Consider the following 6,893-nt stretch of genomic DNA (forward strand, 5'->3'; position numbering starts at 1 on the left):
TGTATCTGGTCTCAGGTGCAGTCAGCCAGTGAAGAGAGGACATACAATACCATAATAACACAGACACAGACACACACACACACACACACACACACACACACACACACACACACACACACACACACACACACACACAGACCCTTAAACCAACACAAAATGTTCACACATGGTGTCAAAGACAGCTGGCACAATCCTTTACCTTCTGATAAAAATGATCTTCACCTCTCTTTCAACTTTCACCTCTCAACACTTATCTTGTTCTCTCTCTCTCTCTCTCTCTCTCTCTCTCTCTCTCTCTCTCTCTCTCTCTCTCTCTCTCTCTCTCTCTCTCTCTCTCTCTCTCTCTCTCTCTCTCTCTCTCTCTCTCTCTCTCTCTTCCTAGGATCTACTTTGCCTTTGAAGTTCTCCAGATTTGACACTCTGAACCCTAAAGTGTTTCGAACTGAGACGTTTTTAAGCGCAAGTGAGATACAGCTCACTAACTTCTGCTCACAGCCTCAGCCAACAACAGCAGTAGTTCTCAGTTCTCGAATGTTCTTCAGCGAAGCATTAAACACTAAGTATGACAGAAAGCAAACACAGTTGCACTCTGCCTGTCAAGATAAAAAACTTTAATACCTAAACCTTAAGCTCAGAATATGTTCCTTTGGGATGGTTAACACTGAGTATATACTGCAGTTTCTTGTTCTCTGAAATTTATCACCACAGTACTAAAATAAATATATTTCTCCATTTAGAAGAAGAAAATACTGTATAACTATTTTTGTAAAGTATTTACAGTATTATGTGATCTCATATAATAGGCTCAGTTTGATATTCCATTTATGCACTTAATTATCTAGAGAGAATCAAAATGCTGATAATATAATACAGTATCATCTATAATTAGACTGTAATATAAATATAACGTAATTGTGGGGAATTGTGGGGAAGTCGTGGCCTAATGGTTAGAGAGTTTGACTCCTAACCCTAAGGTTGTGGGTTCGAGTCTCAGGCCGACAATACCACGACTGAGGTGCCCTTGAGCTTGGCACCGAACCCCCCCCCCAACTGCTCCCCGGGCGCCGCAGCATAAATGGCTGCCCACTGCTCCAAGTTTGTGTTCATGGTGTGTGTGTGTTCACTGCTGTGTGTGTGCACTTTGGATGGGTTAAATGAAGAGAACAAATTCTGAGTATGGGTCACCATACTTACAGTAGCTGTACGTCACGTCAATTATTCTATTATTATATAAATCCCATATGTGGATCTTATGAGTTGACAGTGACGTGGGGAAAAAATAGTTTATTGTATATTCTCGAGCTGTAGTGAATTTTCTTACTCGCATTCCTGTCCTGTGCTTCTTAATATTTATTATTTCTTCATGTCATTTCCAGGAGTTTTGCTTGTGTGTGTTTAGCTAATCTAAAGGGAACAGTCATAACTGAACAATACTAAATATATTGAAAATATACCAAAAGGTCTCTAGAATTTATTATTCTAAGAAGAATACTTTTAATAGTTTAAAAAAAATACAAGTCCAGGAGGTCTTCAGGATTATGTAAAACTAATAATAAATGCATATAAATGTTCTTACAGAAGCTTATTGGAAGATGAAAGACATGGGCTTTTGGCTTAAACACAGTCCGTGAGTGTGATTGTGAAACCGCACAGAATTTGTTCTTGGAAATTTTGTTCTTTTATTGAGTTTGGCCTTTTATATCCAGGCCTGAGAGTTTGAAAAGACTTGTAGAAATGATTAAAAGATTCAATTATTAAAACCGTCTTTATGGCAATTTTTTACGTTGTGATTTTTATATGGATGTTTTTTGAATAATAAAAAATTCTTTGTGCTCCATTCCAGAGCTGCTTTATTTGACTTATGATTCTTTAAAGAGAAGAAGAATTTTTCTTTTAACTGGCAGACAAATTCCATCACAATCATTAACAAATGTAGAATTTGATGGTGGTCTGATAGGTGGACTGGTGACAAGTGCAGTTTATTAAATAAGAGGAGAATAAAAACTTAAATTTTATTTGTATTGGAATGCATTGTAATAAATGAACACTCGGAGAGAAGAGGTTTATAGTTAAGTACAGGATAATACAGGACTAGGAGTTTTAACTCCTGACATTATAAATGATTACATCAGTAGTGATGGTGAAATTAAGTGAGATTGTCTACAGCAGCAAGGATGAGTCTTGAGCTTTAGGACATCCGTGTGGGATCAAATCCCAACACCAGACGTTAAAGTAAATCAAGGGTCTGGAGGGTGAGAGGAGATACAGCTGTAGAAGTGGGTCAGGATCTTTCACTGGAATCACACACACCCACACACACCCACCCACCCACACACACACACACACACACACACACACACACACACACACACACACACACACACACACACACACACACACACACACACACACATACATACACACACAGACACACACACATACATACACACACACATATACACACACACTCGCATACATTCCCACACTCACACAAATACTGTACACACATACTCACATCCCCCCCACCCCCCACGCACCCCTGCATACAGTATCACTCATCTGATTGAGCTGTTGAGATCACAGAAGAAGTTAAATATAAGGGTCATACAGTAGTTTATATGGGTATAAAACTGTGTAGGGGTCCTTCTTCATCTTTTTTTACATCATTCCATTACTGCAGAAGAAAGGCACAAAATAAATACACAAGGATTTACATTTCTATTCATTGTAAACCAATTGTAACTGGACTCAAGTCTTCATCAGAGAAAGTCTGGTAACCTCAACAAAACACACATCATGTTAAAATGAATTAGGATGAATTTCCTGGTTAGACAATTGGCCTTTTTGACCACAGAGTGTAGTGTAGCGGTTGTAGAGGGCAAATTATTTCTCACACTTTCCAGGTTTAGGGTACATAAAAAATTATGTAAAATATACATATACATATTTCTGTGTCCACTGTTAACATTAACATATTATAAAAATACACTGTGTTGAATTAATGCTCTTGTGCACAGTACATACAGAAGAAACATTAACAAAGGTGACGTTTATTTAACATTTTTGGAAGGAGTCTTAAGTTTCAGTGCTTCAGTTCATTTTCCATATGTTTTAAACTTATTGAATCCAAGAAAGAGGAGAAAAAAGAAAGATGGGGAGGAAAAGATGGCTATTATACCTACATTACGGTATGTGTTATGTTAAGTAAGTTATAACAATAATTACCTTGTTTTGTGGATTAAACATAACAACATTGAATAGACTACAATAAATCTACAAGCTATCATTCTTTACTAAATAAAAAAAATTGTATGTGTTGGAAAAAATATAGCCTGTGTTAAAAGTGGAATAAAGCACTTTTGGGATGTTGTGCATTCATCACACCAAAACAGTGGTGTTGTTTTTTTGTCCCTTACTAAACACAACGAAGCAAAATGTTCAGGCATTTTGGTGTTATTATATGTGCAGATTTAATGTAATGCAGAGAAATGGACAGAAAATCTGTGTGTCTGTGTGAGAGGAAACTCATCATTGTGTCCTGTGCACCGCATCAACCCAGTTTTATATCTATGGCTGAAAGGAGGGAATGAGGGAAAGCCAGCATTCACACACATTTGCTCACACACACAAACACACACAGCAAAAATGTTTTGCGTTCATCCCGAAAAATGTGTTCCAGCCCGGAGGCTTTGGCATAACACCATGCGGTCAAATTAATAGCCCAGAAAAAACCCTGGTCCGCTTCCTGCTCTGTAAGAAACGAATCCCCAGCAATCCATTAAGGCATATTTTAACACCATATAACTTCATAAAACTCTGGTGGACCTTCACACACACACACACACACACACACACACACACACACACACACACACACACACACACACACACACACACACACACACACACACACAGATCTATCAAAATCATAACAACAGGCTCCGAGTAAACTGCAGGAGTAAAGATTAAATTCGTTTCTCTAGTTCGTTTTCTCAAGTACAAGTTTCAGTCAAGATTTGATCATGTGTATAATCAGAAACTGTCTTTCTTCACAGTCATTGCTTTTTTTTCTAGATGAATAGAAAATGATGCCATGCACCAGTCAGCATCACGTTCCAGGTTTCTGCACATGTGCCAGTGAAGAATAATGAGCCTTCTGTCAAATAAATGGTGCAACACATGGGAGCTGCAGGATGGAGCTGCAAAGGCTCTTATTAGGGCTTGAACAAAATGTCTGAGGTCAAGATTGGGGGTCAAAGCAAAAGTAGGCATCTAATACGAATCCATATCCATCCTCCATGACACAAACACATGATAAGACTACTACAAAGATTCAGAACTTCTAGGATCTTGCCTTTTACTCAGCGTGCCTAATGCAAATCAGAAGAATGATGTTTTGTCCAGATGGGATTTAATACTACACAAACAAAAAGACCAGAAAACAGATTCCAGTAGTCAGAACAGGATTAATCTGTATTGCTATATGGAATTAAATTTTTTACATTTACAGCATTTGGCAGAATTCTTTATGCACAGTGACTCACATTTATCCCATTTATATAAATGAGCCTTTTGGAGGTTAAAGGGATTGTTGAAGGGCCCAGCAGTGGCAGCTTGGTAGACCTGGGAATTAAACTCACCACCTTCTGCTCATCTTAACCACTTAGATACCAACTGCCCATGATGGGGTATGCTGATATGACACTATATACTATGACACTATGTACTACTATGGGGTATGCTCTTACTATGGGGGTCACTCCTCAAACTACACATCACTCCCTCAGATCGACTGGTCCATGATGTTCATTCCACCATCTCTTTGGGTAAGATGTACTGTAGGTATACAGCAACACTCGTTTCTGTTCTGACACCGAGGTGGTGGAATGAACATCCCCTAGATGTCAGAACAGCTGAGTCACTGGCTATCTTTAAATGAAGACCTACCTCTTCCTGAAGCAGTTGAACTAGCGCTAATTTTCCCTGTTTGTTTTGTGTATATTAAAATGCTTTAGGTTGATGGTATCCTAAGTCTGTAACCTAGTGAACCGGAGTTAATGTATTCACAAATAGAGACTCAAAAGCACTTTTGTACGTCGCTCTGGTTAACGGCATCTGCCAAATACCGTAAATGTAAATGTAATGAAATGAGAGAATAATCCATGACATACAGTACAGTCTGAAACAATGGAGTCACGGTTATCATCCCAGAGCTGATTATTTATCGCACACCCTGAACTGTTTTAATCGATTCTTAATAAATGATAAATGCTTCTTTGTTCATGTTATCACTTTATCGCATTATAACAGCTGTAAAAGAGACAAACGATCAATATTAGAGACAATATTACTCTCATTGTTACTCTTTTTTTTTTACTTAAGAAAAAACAACCAGTGCAGCTGTGTAACAGAGAAACTGTGAAAACCTACAGACTCTTACAAAGCGTTAACACTGGCGACTCCTTCAATAAATTTTAAATAAAAATCTTACAGCTACACATTTTAACACATTATACTTTTTTATATTAGGAACACATATTATGCACTTATTATGTCTTTATGTGGGACCTCCACCATACAAGATCTTTATATATTGTTACCATAGAAACAATCACATATTAGAATGATTGCATTAACATAAAGCTGTGATTTTATTAGAATTATATCAGAGCTGCTGTTATGGAAAATTCATCGATGATGAATAGGATAGAGCGCAGTATAGAATGATATGATACACAGCAGCCTCACACTGTCCTCTAGTGGTGGGGAAAAGGCAGTGTAGTTTTAGAGGGTGTGAGATTTGATCATTGTGTGTAAATGCAGGGCAAGTAAGAGGGTAAGTGTGAATGTGGTGTAGGTAAATGAAAGCTCTTTACACACACACACACACACACACACACACACACACACACACACACACACACACACACACACACACACACACATACACACAATCCTTTATCCTGAAGCCATCTGGAAGCCACACACTTTCACAGCTTCCACCAAACGATCTGGCTGTCTTGTACATCTGTGGAGGGAACGTGAAGTTTCAACCTTAATTAGAGCCAAACGTGTTGAGTGGGACTAATGCAGACATTCTACACACACACACACACACACACACACTGGAAGGTGATGACAGCAGTGAAGTGAAGCAGTTGTTTCCTGAGCACTGTGGCCAGATGTGTCACACAGACACAGCCTCTCTCTCTCTCTCTCTTTCTCTGTGGTGTATTGTAGAATAGTGATATGGTCTTCGCATGGTTCTCAGATGGTCCTATGCAACAGTACTGTAGCTAGCCTGATCAATTGATAACTTTATTATGTCAGTAACTAAAGCTTAGCATTTGTCTACCTTAATATCACTTTATATTATTTTATTTATTTATTTATTTATTTATTTATTTATTTATTTATTTATTTATTTATTTATTTATTTATTTTACAATTTATTGTATTGTATGTTCTCTTTTTTCTATTGTAATCAATTCTCAGATTTGTACGACAAACTCAAACAGTAAGATTCACTCTGGCAGCTCTAATGGAAAATCATTAGGCCTAGAGATTTTCCTGATGGATAAAAATGACTTTATTTTAAAAGCATGAAGTTGTTATACTGGAAAAAATGACATATTATGCAGGTGTCAGAAATGGGGGATAAGGAAGTGTTGGATTCTTGCATTTTTTACTTATTTTATTATTATTTTTTATCTCTACGTATTATATATGCTTATTACAATATTTATATATTATATAAGTGCTTATATAAACAGCATATTATAATAGCATTGTATAAATTCTTATTATATATTATATAATTAAAATAATTAAAGTATTAAAATTCAGTATTTTTATTATTATTATTATTTATAAACTTGTTTTTTAAGCACTTT

Source organism: Tachysurus fulvidraco, chromosome 23, assembly GCF_022655615.1.
Source record: "Tachysurus fulvidraco isolate hzauxx_2018 chromosome 23, HZAU_PFXX_2.0, whole genome shotgun sequence".
In the NCBI taxonomy this organism is placed as follows: domain Eukaryota; kingdom Metazoa; phylum Chordata; class Actinopteri; order Siluriformes; family Bagridae; genus Tachysurus; species Tachysurus fulvidraco.